This window comes from Mauremys reevesii, linkage group 17 (genome assembly GCF_016161935.1).
Source record: "Mauremys reevesii isolate NIE-2019 linkage group 17, ASM1616193v1, whole genome shotgun sequence".
NCBI classification, from domain to species: Eukaryota; Metazoa; Chordata; order Testudines; family Geoemydidae; genus Mauremys; species Mauremys reevesii.
In genome coordinates, this window is record NC_052639.1 from 15,784,643 (window position 1) to 15,799,351 (window position 14,709).

The following is a 14,709-nucleotide window of genomic DNA, read 5'->3' on the forward strand; positions in this document are numbered from 1 at the left end:
CGCCAGCCACCCTGCTATCCGCTCTCCTCCGCCAGCCACCCTGCTATCCGCTCCTCTCCGTCAGCCACCCTGCTATCCGCTCCTCTCCGCCAGCCACCCTGCTATCCGCTCCTCTCCGCCAGCCACCCTGCTATCCGCTCCTCTCCGCCAGCCACCCTGCTATCCGCTCCTCTCCGCCAGCCACCCTGCTATCCGCTCCTCCGAGCCAGCCACCCTGCTATCCGCTCCTCCGCCAGCCACCCTGCTATCCGCTCCTCTCCGCCAGCCACCCTGCTATCCGCTCCTCTCCGCCAGCCACCCTGCTATCCGCTCCTCTCCGCCAGCCACCCTGCTATCCGCTCCTCTCCGCCAGCCACCCTGCTATCCGCTCCTCTCCGCCAGCCACCCTGCTATCCGCTCCTCTCCGCCAGCCACCCTGCTATCCGCTCCTCTCCGCCAGCCCCCCTGCTATCCGCTCCTCTCCGCCAGCCACCCTGCTATCCGCTCCTCTCCGCCAGCCACCCTGCTATCCGCTCCTCTCCGCCAGCCACCCTGCTATCCGCTCCTCTCCGCCAGCCACCCTGCTATCCGCTCCTCTCCGCCAGCCACCCTGCTATCCGCTCCTCTCCGCCAGCCACCCTGCTATCCGTTCCTCTCCGTCAGCCACACTGCTATCCGTTCCTCTCCGTCAGCAACCCTGCTATCCGCTCCTCTGCGTCACCCACCCTGCTATGCGCTCCTCTCCGCCAGCCACCCTGCTATCCGCTCCTCTCCGCCAGCCACCCTGCTATCCGCTCCTCTCCGCCAGCCACCCTGCTATCCGCGCCAATCCGCCAGCCACCCTGCTATCCGCTCCTCTCCGTCAGCCACCCTGCTATCCGCTCCTCTCCGCCAGCCACCCTGCTATCCGCTCCTCTCCGCCAGCCACCCTGCTATCCGCTCCTCTCCGCCAGCCACCCTGCTATCCGCTCCTCTCCGCCAGCCACCCTGCTATCCGCTCCTCTCCGCCAGCCACCCTGCTATCCGCTCCTCTCCGCCAGCCACCCTGCTATCCGCTCCTCTCCGCCAGCCACCCTGCTATCCGCTCCTCTCCGCCAGCCACCCTGCTATCCGCCTCTCCGCCAGCCACCCTGCTATCCGCTCCCCTCCGCCAGCCACCCTGCTATCCGCTCCTCTCCGCCAGCCACCCTGCTATCCGCTCCTCTCCGCCAGCCACCCTGCTATCCGCTCCTCTCCGTCAGCCACCCTGCTATCCGCTCCCCTCCGCCAGCCACCCTGCTATCCGCTCCTCTCCGCCAGCCACCCTGCTATCCGCTCCTCTCCGCCAGCCACCCTGCTATCCGCTCCTCTCCGCCAGCCACCCTGCTATCCGCTCCTCTCCGTCAGCCACCCTGCTATCCGCTCCTCTGTGTCACCCACCCTGCTATCCGCTCCTCTGCGTCACCCACCCTGCTATCCGCTCCTCTCCGCCAGCCACCCTGCTATCCGCTCCTCTCCGCCAGCCACCCTGCTATCCGCTCCTCTCCGCCAGCCACCCTGCTATCCGCTCCTCTCCGCCAGCCACCCTGCTATCCGCTCCTCTCCGCCAGCCACCCTGCTATCCGCTCCTCTCCGCCAGCCACTCTGCTATCCGTTCCTCTCCGCCAGCCACCCTGCTATCCGCTCCATTCCGCCAGCCACCCTGCTATTCGCTCCATTCCGCCAGCCACCCTGCTATCCGCTCCTCTCCGCCAGCCACCCTGCTATCCGCTCCTCTCCGCCAGCCCCCCTGCTATCCCCTCCGCGCCCCCAGCCACCCTGCTATCCGCGCCTCTCCGCCAGCCACCCTGCTATCCGCTCCTCTCCGCCAGCCACCCTGCTATCCGCTCCTCTCCGCCAGCCACCCTGCTATCCGCTCCTCTCCGCCAGCCACCCTGCTATCCGCTCCTCCGCCAGCCACCCTGCTATCCGCCTCCGCCAGCCACCCTGCTATCCGCTCCTCTCCGCCAGCCACCCTGCTATTCGCTCCTCTCCGCCAGCCACCCTGCTATCCTCTCCGCCAGCCACCCTGCTATCCGCTGCTTCGCCAGCCACCCTGCTATCCGCTCCTCTCCGCCAGCCACCCTGCTATCCGCTCCTCTCCGTCAGCCACCCTGCTATCCGCTCCTCTCCGCCAGCCACCCTGCTATCCGCTCCTCTCCGCCAGCCACCCTGCTATCCGCTCCTCTCCGACAGCCACACTGCTATCCGCTCCTCTCCGCCAGCCACCCTGCTATCCGCTCTCCTCCGCCAGCCACCCTGCTATCCGCTCCTCTCCGCCAGCCACCCTGCTATCCGCTCCTCTCCGCCAGCCACCCTGCTATCCGCTCTCCTCCGCCAGCCACCCTGCTATCCGCTCCTCTCCGCCAGCCACCCTGCTATCCGCTCCTCTCCGCCAGCCACCCTGCTATCCGCTCCTCTCCGCCAGCCACCCTGCTATCCGCTCCTCTCCGCCAGCCACCCTGCTATCCGCTCCTCTCCGCCAGCCACCCTGCTGTCCGCTCCTCCGTGTCACCCACCCTGCGATCCGCTCCTCTCCGCCAGCCACTCTCCTTTCCTCTCCTCTCCGCCAGCCACCCTGCTATCCGCGCCACTCGCCAAGGCTCTCCACTATCTACTCTATTCGCCATGCGTCTCTGCTCTCCAACCCTCTGTGCAAGCCACTCACCAACTTGTCTTCCAGCCTCCCCCCACTTAACACAGTTCTCAGTGATCTCAGCTCTTTAGTGACCTCAGCTCTCAGTGAATTTAGCTGTTAGCGAGGGAGCCTCAGCACTAGTGCAGCACTAGCGCAAAGTAGGTCTAAGGCTGAAAGCAAGTATCAGTCACTTTAGCTCAGTAGTCACAATTCACTCTACTATGGCATGCTGGAGAGAAGAGGAGTAAAAGTCGTGTTTAGGGCTCTCAGAAGGGGCCCATGATACCAGACACAAATATCTATCCTCAGCCTCTCTCAATTCATTGGCTGGGGGAAGGGGGGTTGGGACCCATGTCCCTTGCCTATCGAGTGCTACTTAGTTGAGGGCTAGCCCCTCCATCATACAATGCCAAGTACAGTCCCATAGTTCTCCTGCAGGACGTCCCTGTAGAGGGCTCTCTGAGCGGGGTCCAGCAGAGCCCCCTGCCCCGTGGGGAAATACACAGCCACCTCCTCGAAGCTCACCGGCCCCTGAAATAACAGGTGCCCCCCACTCAGTGCCTGCTGCCCCAGCCACAGCCCCACCATTCATGGGGGAAGAAGCACAGTAGGATGGGTCTGGGAGGGACAGAGGAGCAGAATCCCACCCCACCCTGGCCAGGAGGCTGCAGGGAACAGAGAGAAGGGGAGAGCTCCTTGTCCCTCTGTGACGTTATTGATATAAATTGGGACCATATAGAACATGGGTTGCAACCAAGGTCCTGTAGTGGCACCAAATCTTAGGTAAAGGGGGTCATATAAGGCGTCTAAGACCAGGTTATGGGTTGCTGGTTATGATTATGCTGTCTGTGTGCATGTATCACTTTTAGTTGAAGTTATGTATATTGGCTCTATACTGTCTGTATTTCAAGTTGGTGATGTGCTTCTGGGTGATATCCCAGACAAGCTGGTGTTAGATCTGCTTAGCCTGCTTGATGGCCCATTAAGGACCATCAGCTACACAACTGACCCATGGAGAGAAGGCAGACACGCCTTGTGACTCAGCTGAACAACAGTAAACAATGTTTAGGAAGCTCAGGCCCTCTGGTGCAGGGGCTGAGCGGAAATACAGTACGCGGAGCTCAGGCCCTTTGTGGCAGGGGCTGAGCGGCAAATAAACAGGTCAGAGAGCCCAGGCCCTTTGTGGCAGGGGCTGAGCGGCAAATAAACAGGTCAGAGAGCCCAGGCCCTTTGTGGCAGGGGCTGAGCGGCAAATAAACAGGTCAGAGAGCCCAGGCCCTTTGTGGCAGGGGCTGAGCGGCAAATAAACAGGTCAGAGAGCCCAGGCCCTTTGTGGCAGGGGCTGAGCGGCAAATAAACTGTAGCTCTATAGGCCCAGGTCCCTAGACCGGAGCGTTGGGTGAGGGGGAAAACTGCCCCCCGTGCGTGGGGTGGCAGGGGGGACACAGGCCCACCCACTCCCCTGTGTCCCAGCCCGGGGCCCTAGGCAGCAGCTCTCACCGCCGCTGGTCAGTGGGGTCCAGACCGCAACACACGGACATGGGCTCGTCTGCGTCTGCAGCCTGACAGGGGTCGGCTACCCCCGGGCTACTCCCCCCTCCCCCCTCAGGGCCTAGCTCGGCCGTGGCATCGGTCCCAGGCCAGTCCACCAGCACGGGCTCCTGGGGACCAGGGCTTGGTGGCAGGTCCGGCAGCTCCTCGGGGAAGCCCGGCCAGGCGGGCTCGGGCGGCTCCTCCGGGGAACAGCAGGGGCGGGGAGGCTCCGGCGGCTCCTCCTCGTAGCGGGCGCGGGGAAGCTCTGGCCAGTCCGGGCAGCTGCCTCGGGCCCTGGAGGGTTCCCAGTCAGGAGCTCCCGCCGGCACGTCTGCTCCCGGCGGCGGCTGGGCCCGGACTGAGCGCTGGCGGCCGGCATTTCTACTTCCTGTCCCGCCCCTTGACTTCCGGGGGGCGGGGACTGGTGGGGGTGGCTCCGCCCACTTGGGTGCCTGCGAGGGCGCTCCCTCTGCTGGGCAGGAGGGGAGCCACCCCCACTCACGACACTCTCCCTGCCCCTCCCCTCTCCCAGGCAAGTCAGTCTGCCCCGGGGGGGGGCTGCAGGGCAAGGCTGGGTGCCCGGCCCCTCCCTCCGCACTGATTGCTCCAGCTGCCCCTTCCAGGCTCCCCCCCCTCCTGCATGAGGAGCCGCTCACTGTCCTGCATTCCCGGGGGCGTTTCCTCCCCAGCAGCTACAGCCCCTGCTAACGGGGGGAGCCTGGGGGCGCTGGGGCAGCAGCTCTGCGCCGCGCAGACACTCAGGGGCAGAGCAGGAGCCATTGCTGCAGAGTCACTTTCCAGCCTGGCCCCAGCACTTGTTGAACTGGAGCGAGACTCTAGGCCAGGGGTCAGCAACCTACGGCACGCGAGCCAATTTTTGATGGCCCCTTGCCGCCACTCTGGGGTTCCCGCTGCTGGCCCCTGCCGCAGCCCCACTCAGCACCCGCTGCTGGCCTGGGGGAAGGAACCTCAGGCTGGCAGGGGGCTGAGACCCCAGCTGGCAGGAGCCAGCGGCTGAAACCCCAGAGCGGGGGCGAGCTGAGCCCATCTCTGCCAGAACGGCAGAGTACAGATGTGTACATCTCTGTGTACAGATGTGGTCTCCTCACCTCAAAAAAGATATTCTAGCACTAGAAAAGGTTCAGAAAAGAGCAACTAAAATGATTAGGGGTTTAGAGAGGGTCCCATATGAGGAAAGATTAAAGAGGCTAGGACTCTTCAGTTTGGAAAAGAGGAGACTAAGGGGGGACATGATAGAGGTATATAAAATCATGAGTGATGTTGAGAAAGTGGATAAGGAAAAGTTATTTACTTATTCCCATAATACAAGAACTAGGGGTCACCAAATGAAATTAATAGGCAGCAGGTTTAAAACAAATAAAAGGAAGTTCTTCTTCACGCAGCGCACAGTCAACTTGTGGAACTCCTTACCTGAGGAGGTTGTGAAGGCTAGGACTATAACAATGTTTAAAAGGGACTGGATAAATTCATGGTGGCTAAGTCCATAAATGGCTATTAGCCAGGATGGGTAAGAATGGTGTCCCTAGCCTCTGTTCGTCAGAGGATGGAGATGGATGGCAGGAGAGAGATCACTTGATCATTGCCTGTTAGGTTCACTCCCTCAGGGGCACCTGGCATTGGCCACTGTCGGTAGACAGATACTGGGCTAGATGGACCTTTGGTCTGACCCGGTACGGCCTTTCTTATGTTCTTATGTTCTTAACGGTTGAGAGACGCAGAAGTGAAATCGCAGAAAACATTAAGGAAAAGCAGACGACTGCATTGAAAGACACAGCAGTGTTTAGTGTGGCAGTTGATGAGAGCGTGGATATAAACGACGTTCGGCAGTTGTGCTTCCGATGAAATCCAAGAGGAACTTTGTTGCCTAAAACCCCTGTGTGGAGTGGCACAACAAAGGGGGAAGATATACTGGAAAGTTTTGAAAGAACGAGGAGTTGACATCAGAAAAATATTCTGTGTGACAACAGATGGTGCTCCTGCCATGGTCGGAAAACAGAAGGGATTTGTAAAGTTACTTGAAGATCAAATTGGCCGTCGGACAGTCAAATTGCACTGTATCATCCATCAAGAAAACCTGTGTGCTAAAATTTCTAATTCAGAACTTAATAATGTGACGAATACAGTGGTGCGAATTGTGAATTTCTTGTTGCTCAATCTGCTTTGACTCACAGACAATTTCAAGCACTGCTAGAAGAGATGGACAGTGCTTATAACGAATTCCCTCTTCCCAGCAACATTCGGTGGCTAAGTCGTGGCAAGGTTTTGGTGGGCTGTGTAAACTGTTTTGATGCAATCAAGGTCTTTTTGTCAGAAAAAGAACAAAACTACCCCGAACTGGATGACAAATGGCTGCGTAAGCTCATGTTTCTAACCGATATCACCGCTCACCTAAACGAAGGCAACCTCTGTCTCCAGGGTGCAGGGCAAACAATTCTGGATCTTTATGAAGCCTGGAAAGCATTTGTTGTGAAACTAGCAGTTTTTTCCAAGGATATTCAAACTTCTACTTTCCGCTACTTCCAACTCATAAAAGAGCTATTGACACGTTGCACTGTCAGTGTCAATGAGATTGGAAAGTACATGCAAAAATTGGAATCAGAATTTTCTGACCGATTTCAAGCGATTTGGCCCAATGCTTTCTTTTCTAATTAAATCTGAAAAGTTCAACGAAAGCGACTTGGATTTGTCTGTATTTCAGTGGATGGGTGCTGAAGATTTCAAAATGCAGCTCATTCAGTTAAAAAGCTCAGAATTGTGGACATCAAAGTTTGTGGATCTGGGGAGTGCACTTGAAGCTACCGAGGGAGATCATGGGGCCTCTATTCTGACCTGCTGGACGTCACTGCCTGTGAAATTTAACTGTTTGAAGAAAATTGCGTTTGCAATGCTTTCAGCATTTGGATCCACGTACCTGTGTGAACAGGTATTTTCACACATGAAATCTGTCCTCTGTCCCCCTCAGAGCCGGTTAACAAGTGATCTCTCAGAAGCCTGTGCGCAGCTTAAAGTATCCAAATCCGTGCCAGACATTGGAAAACTCAGCAAGGAAAAGCAAGGGCAAGGGTCACACTAAACTAATAAGATCTGCATTTTAATTTAATTTTAAATAAAGCTTCTGAAACATTTTGAAAACTTTGTTTACTTTACATATAACAGTAGTTTGGTTCTATATTACAGACTTACAGAGAGACCTTCTAAAACGTATTACCGGCACGCGAAGCCTTAAATTAGAGTGTATACACGAAGACTCAGCACACCACTGCTGAAAGGTTGCCGACCCCTGTCCTAGGCAGTGATGCAGCTCCTGGCAGCTGGGGTGAAACTCACCCACCCCAGCTACGGAGTAAAAGAACTAAGGCCTGGATCCACAAAGGAACCTCACAGCACCAAACTTTTAGGCAGCTAAAAGTCACTAGAATCCACAAAGCCTGAGTTAGGCACCCAGGCTCCTGTACAATCAATGGGAAGAAGGAGGTGCCTGAAAGTAGGACCCACAAAACCCAGCATGCTGGGCATCTCCACCCCAATGGGAAATGCTGATGAGGGGTGTGTCCTGAGCCCCACCCTTCTCTGGAGCTTAGGCACCCAGGTCTGGCTTGGAGAGAGGGACCTTGGTCTGCTTGGGAGCCCCTCACCTGGGGTTAGGTGCTTAGGCCATTCGGTACAAAACAATCCACCAGAGCAGGAAGAGGTCACGGTGCTGCTGGCTCTCTTACAGCATTTAAAGTATTTGACCAGGATGTGGGAGACCAGGGTTCAAATCCCCCTTTGCCACCCCCACTCCCTCCCAAAAAAAATATTTCTGTAAGCTGCATAGCTCCATCTTTAGCACCACGCAGGCAGTGGCCAGGGAGGGGCTCCTGCCAGTGCAGTTTTTCCCCCCATCTCCGGCCTTAGCTGGTTCTAGCCTGGCCCTGCCACGGGGGTGGGCCTGATATTGCCACCAAGGCCATCCCTAGGGGGGTGCGGCCCAGGTCCTATCCCACCCCCCTTCCCCCAAGGTCCTGCCTCCTTCTGCCCGTGCCCCACCCCTGAGCGATGCCAGGAGTCCGCAGAGCAGGGCTGGTAGTGCTGCCGCTGTCCTGGGCTGCGCCACCATGGTCCTGTGCTGGGGCCTGGAGCCGGCAGCAGCGTTGCCACACACCGTCCATGTGCAGAATGAATTTTGTAACGTGCACCAATATACAGGAGAGTGTCACACCTCACCTCCATATTGGTGCGCACAACACAATTCATTCCGCACACGGACATAACAAATTAGAGGAAACACTGCTCCTGACTTTCAACCTACCTGTCACATCTTGAATTTCATACATTGACTGATCAGAATAAAGTGCTCTCAAGTGAGCTACAGACCAACAGTGGTTCATAATAATTATTCAGCAAGTATTTTAGAAAACTTAGAACATTAGAGGAAATCATGAACTGCCAAGAGACAATTAATGGAGAGAAGCAGCAAGATTAATCCCGTACATTGGATTGGTTGTGACTTCTTTGCCTGATCTGAAAAAAGACCAAAAGGACCTGAGTCTCCTCGCTGTCGATAGCCCCCTGCTCGGCCAATCAGCACTGAGACTCTGAGGGGCGGGAGGCTGAGGGGTCTCACCAGATGTCCCAAAGGACGGCCCAGGTCACCATCAGAGGAGATCACTCTCAGATCCATCCCCACCTCTTGGTGAGGACCTCTGCAATGAGAGCAATACCCCTGCCCTGCCCGCACTCCACACACCCCTCCTTGGTAGAGGGAGGGAAGCAGGGGAAAGGGGGAAAAGAAGCAAGAGAAAGGAGGGAGGAAAGAGGAAAAGGGAAACCAAAAAGGACAAACCCCAATGTCCCCAGGGATTCCAACCATCAAACCCTAGGTAGGAAATCAAATTCTGCCACCTGAAGCCAGTGTTTCCTGGGCCTAGAATGCTGCCTGCGCCAGGTGGATCAGACTGAACAGGTTCCAAACCTCTCTCAGCCTCTTACCTTGTCAAAGGGAAGTTTGTTTTCGGCACAGTCAGTGGCAGGAAAGGAGAAAACTCCACAGAGGTTCCTCCTCATGCTCACAGCCGTGAATCCTAATTCTCTCTCAGCCCTCCAGGAGAGACCTCGTGAAGGAGACTTGCGGCAGCAAAGCCGGGGGGTCTCAGAGACTGGCCTGGCCCTGCACCTTGGTCCTGCCCGGCTGATGTCGGGGTCTCTCTGTGAGGTCACCCCCTCCCCACCACCTTTGCCCAATAGGCCGAGTTCCTGCAAAAGGCCTTTGTGATGTCACTGCCACACCCACCCCTCCCCTCAAAGCTGATGTCCTGCCCCTGGCCAGCCTCGTTGGGTGTTTGAGTTGTTTCCCCTGAATCACTGCACTCAATGACTGTTCAGTCTGTGGATGGAGCCGCTACACAATAAAACATCAGTTTTTCATAAATTAGTAGCCTTAAGGCCAGAAGGGACCATTAGAGCATCTAATCTGACTCCCTGCATATCCCAGCCCATCTGTGTATCACAATAGCTTCTTTTTGACTAAAGCACCTTCCTGAAAGGCCTCTAGTCTTCATTGGAAGACATCAAGAGATGCAGAATCCATCACTTCTCTTGGCAGCTTGTTCCAGTGATGAATCACCCTCCCTCTTACAAATCTTGCCTTGCTACAATGAGAATTTTTCTGATTTCTGCTTCCAGCCATTGGTTCTTGTTATGCCTTTCTTTGCAAGACTAAAGAGCCCTTTAAATACTTGGTGTTTTCTCTCATGAAGGCACTTGCACACTGCAATCAGCTCTCCTCTAAACAGATTGAGCTTTTCAATGCCTCCTTATAAGACATCTTCTCCATCCCTCAAATATGGCTCTTTTCTGCACCCTCTCCAGTTTTTAAAACGTTATTTTTGAAACGTGGACACCAGAACGGGATGCAGTGTTCCAGTATCAGTCTCACTACAGCTGAATCACTTCCCTTTCCAGCCTCTGTTTATCTAGCCATGGATGGTGTCACTGCCTCCCAGGACTTGTGCAGTCTCTCAGCCCCGTACAGTCCTTGGAAGGAACCCCCTTCAGTGTGACAGCCCTTCCTGGAGATTCACTCTCTCTCGAGGGTAAAGGCCCTCTGCCTCCGTGAAAGGCACTTCTCTGAGACCTGAGCATGCCTGTCTGCCATGGGCCCTCAGGAGTCCCCTCCTCTGGACCCTGGGGCCTCTACTCCCAGAGGAAGAATGCAGCCCTGATCTCTAGACTGCAGTGATGCTCAGCCAGTGTAAGAGAGGGGTTTATTGAGCATCTGAACATAGCACAGGAAACTCTCAGGGCCTCAGGCCTAACCTCCCTCTGCACAGTCCAGCTAGGTCTCTCCTGCATCCATGTGGGCTCTGGCTGTTTTCTCTCCCCAGTCCAGACGCCCCCTCTTTCCAGCCAAGCATCCGATCTCATCTTCCCACAAGCCTCTGTCCTTTGTCTTCTGTCCCAGAGAAACTGGCTGCCTGGGTCTCCTCTCTCTTTAGCGCGAGGAGGGGAGAGCTGAGATTTCAGGCTGTCATGTTTATGGCTGGATTGCTGCTATTATTTGACAGAACCTGACAATTCAATGGCACAAACGGGGGAACGGGGCAGCGCTACAGCGTCAGGGAGTGAACTGGAGAAAATACAGGAAGGATTTCTAGCAAGGGCGCCGTGTAACTAACCAGAATGAAGACTATTCTCTGCCCCCCTCGTCTAACTCTGGGCCTGACTCTCTCCCGTGCTGAGGCCCCTTGCCCTGTCTCTGGCCGTGTCTGGGGGCTTTATGCCGCGGTAGAGCCCCGAAGGTAAAGGTGTGATGTAGCCTCAGCCCCAACAAGACTCAGGCCCATGTCACTTCATCCTGGGTTTCAGATGAGTGACCCCTAGAAGTTGGGGGGCCACCGGTGCCCAGACCATGGCCCGGCCACAGAGGCCCTGCCCCTGCTCATCCTCTTCCCCTGAGGCCCCGCCCACTTGCTGTTCACTGCCCTCCGCCCCCTCCCCCAGACCCCCTACCTGCCCCTCACTTCCCCCAAGAGGACAGCTCAGTGGTTTGAGCATTGGCCTGCTAAACCCACGGTTGGGAATTCAATCCTTGAGGAGGTCGTTTTGGGAACTGGGGTAAAAATCTGTCTGGGGATTGGTCCTGCTCTGAGCAGGGGGTTGGATTAGCTGAGGTCCCTTCCAGTTCTATGATCTAAGACGCCACTCACCTGCTGCTTTCTCCTCTCTGCCCCTTTCCCCTAAGGGGGGCTGCCATGGGGCCAGGCACCCATCGCTTTTTCCTGCCTTAGGTGAGCGGGGGGTGGGGAGGGTCCTTGGGGCAGGAGGCGCAGGGGCAGGAAGAGGCAGAGAGAGGAGGGGTTCAGGGGAAAAGGCCCAGCGGGGGTGGGGCGCAGGCCTTGGGGGAAGAGGCGGAGGGGGGATGGGAGGAGGCAGAGCAGGGCATCGGGTTAAGAGGCAGAGCGGAGCCGGGTGCAGGCGGAGCCCCCACTTCTCTGGAGCTTGGCTTCCAGCACTCGAAAGATGACAATGGGCCCATGACGGGGTGACCTGCCCCACATCCCCAGTGTTCCCCCCTGCATGGGCGGCCGTTTGGGGGAGACTCAGCTGCCCCTGGCCTCTTAGATGGGCTGTGGCTAAAACACTGGCCTTGCTGTGAGCAGGATTTGAACCTGCGCAGGGAAACCCTCTTGGATTTTGAGTCTAACACCTTAGCTACTCAGCCATCACAGCTGTGAGCAAAGCAGGCCCCTAAGGCCAGAGAAACGCCCAGGCCTGACGTCATCTGAACTGCAGAATTCAAACAGCAAACCCGGCTCCCAAAGCACCAGGGGGAATTTGGGGCTCTCGTTCCTTCGCCGTGTGGTTAAGCACCAAACCAGCACCCTCCTGTGGGGTCTGTCGTTGTTCCTCTCCACACTGTAACGACCGAGACAGGGAGAGGTGACCTGACCTGACCAAGGTCAGACAGTGAGGTAGAATCCAGCTCTGCCCCCCACCAGCTCCCGGCTCTATCCGCCAATGGACTGACTTTCTCGCTGGATTAAACTGTTTGTACTGGACTCTTTTCTCCATCTATAAACAGGACTAAGCCACGACTGGACTGTCCGACAGGAGAATGGGCCACGGCTCCCTTCCCCGCACCCTGGATTTCTCACCACTTCAGAGAAACTTGTTAGTGGAAAAATGAATCACATTCAAATGACTACAGATTATGAACCGTTTGCTGTTGCCTTGGCACATGGCCCCACCCAGCCTTTTCCCCTGAGTCAGGAATGATAATTTATTGGTTCACTCTGATTTGTTTCAGTTCTATGTTAGTATCTATTGCCACTAATTGGTCAGAGCCCGTCACTTCCGGAAGTCCGAAACGTTTCCCCCCTAACTCCCTTCTCGGTACCTTTGATTTTCCTCAGTCTCCTTCAGAGCACTGGCTTTCTTGGCACCAATAACCAAGACTGATTTCCAGATCAGGAGACGTGTCCTCCAGCTGCTGGAACTTCCCTGTTTCACACCTAGAAAGAAACAGGTTTTTCCCCATTAATCATTATCATATTTTATTGTCGTATTTTACTCTGAATTTCTTGCCCGTGAGAAATGCTGAATTGAGGGACTGGAGAATGAGTCTCTGTGTATCCAGCCACAGAATAGCTGCAGCCCCAGCAATGGCTGTGCAAGCTTCCCCGAGGTGTCCCGTCAATGTGCTTCACCCCGATTTACGGAGACCAGCTCTGGGGACAGGATGAGTTCGGTCCCGTGGGCAATTCACTCCTCGGCCTCCATGCTTTGATGGCCAATAGATTCCAGTGTTCCTGCTGGTCATTGTTCTGTGGCCATCTGCCCACCTGCCACTGGACTGAGATCAGCTCCCCTCACACCAGCTCATTCCTCACCGGTCCGTGAATGGTCACCACGTCATACAGACGTTTGTTCACTCCTGCCGGGGGCAGAAGAGAACCCAGTGCCCTGGAGGTGACAGGCCCGTACTGTGTCCCCAGTCAGGGCCATCGTCCCTGCCCTGAGGTGGTGGCTGCTCTGGGGAGCTCACGCTGGCACCGGTGCAGCGGCCCCGCCGTTAGCTCTTGAGTGTAGCCGCTGAGATTCGCTACCCCCAGCGAGAGCCGTAGCCATGTTGGCAGGAGAAGCTCTCCCAGCGACATAGCCCTGCCCACACCGGCGCTTGGGTCAGTGTAACTGTGTCACTCGGGGGGTGGCTCATTCACACCCCTGAGCGACATACGTTCTACCGACACAAGGGGGCGTAGCCGCAGCCTGAGCAGAGAAGCGATTTAGAAAACAGATTTAGTTTTGTAGGAAATGCAGAAACCCGGGTTTGTAATAAACCAAAGGAGATTGCGACCCACATGTCACCTTCACCACGTTGCAGTTGTGCCCTGGGACAGTTGTGTTGTCTCAGCCTGTGGCCAGACTAATGGCGTGTGCAGGGGGAGGAGCCACGCCCCGTCTATGGGGCTTCTGGCATCCTAGAGGGGAGAAAGGAGAAAAGACGCTCAGTCCCCCATGCCACTCACACAGGGGGCAGGAACTTCTGTGGTCATTTAAACAGGCTCAAGGTCCCCGAAAGAGTGAAAGGTGTTAACGTGCCCTTGTCACCGTCCAACACTGAACGGGGGAAACAAGGCTGGCGGTTTGGTAGAGAGAGACTTCAGCCCGCTTAGTCCCATGGCAAACACACCTCTCACATCCCTGCTAGTGTGTTACTGAAACACAGAGAGAAACAGAGACAGAGTTAAAGCAATGGAAATGTAAAGGAGTCAGTAAGGCTTGTCTTTAACAGCATCCCCTGTGCCCTTTCTCTTCAGCTGGGAGAGTTTTTAGAAGGAAAGTTCCTTCTGTGATGGTCTCTTGGGTGGTTTTGAAGAAGGTAACAGCTGTCCTGGGGAGATCAGAGAGATCAGCTGAGATGGGCTGGAGCTGTCACTGTTGTGGTGTCTCTTGTTAAAGTCCAATCCCATTTCCTAGGTGGCAAGATAAGGCAAACGCACCCAAACGGGGAAAGACGAGAACAGCAAAGATAGAAGATGCAGCTTCTGGCTCTGGCTCTGCTGTTGACTTTGTCTTGCAGCTTCACTGTCATTAGCAGTAGGCAGAGGAGCAAAAGCCACCTCTCACTGTGCCCTAGTGGGTCACAACTGAGAATACCAAATTCAGGCCAAAGTGCTGAGAAATGGGGCAGACATACCCCCAAAATGGTGATTTTGCTCCCATAAGATAAATCAACCCAGCAAGAAAAGTTAACTTCTGTTTCACCACACTGGCTAACGAGAAGTCAGAAAAGCAGCCTCCTTAGTCATTCCAGGCTTTATATCGCCACCAAAACCACTGAAATTACTGATGAGTGGTTATTGGAACCCAATTTCATCAACCGAAAGGGTTCTTCTGATCTGAAAGGACCAGCCACATACCCAGCTCAATAATATACAACTCAGATCTGAGCCCAGTAATCATGCTGTTGCCAGCCCTTTAGTATCTAAAATATAAAGGTTTATTTCTGGAAAGGAAGGAAGGTGAGAGTTAAAATT

General features: G+C 55.8%; 1 protein-coding gene and 1 non-coding gene across 4 annotated transcripts in view; one reads left to right on the top strand and one right to left on the bottom strand.

The window, feature by feature from the left end:
• LOC120384921 (maestro heat-like repeat family member 5) overlaps positions 1-14,709 on the top strand; it is a 924,418-nt gene that overhangs the window by 720,558 nt on the left and 189,151 nt on the right. The gene's annotated exons all lie outside the window — the stretch shown is intronic.
• Positions 11,818-11,899, bottom strand: TRNAL-CAA. Its single transcript has one exon. It is a non-coding gene; the product is annotated as a tRNA-Leu (tRNA).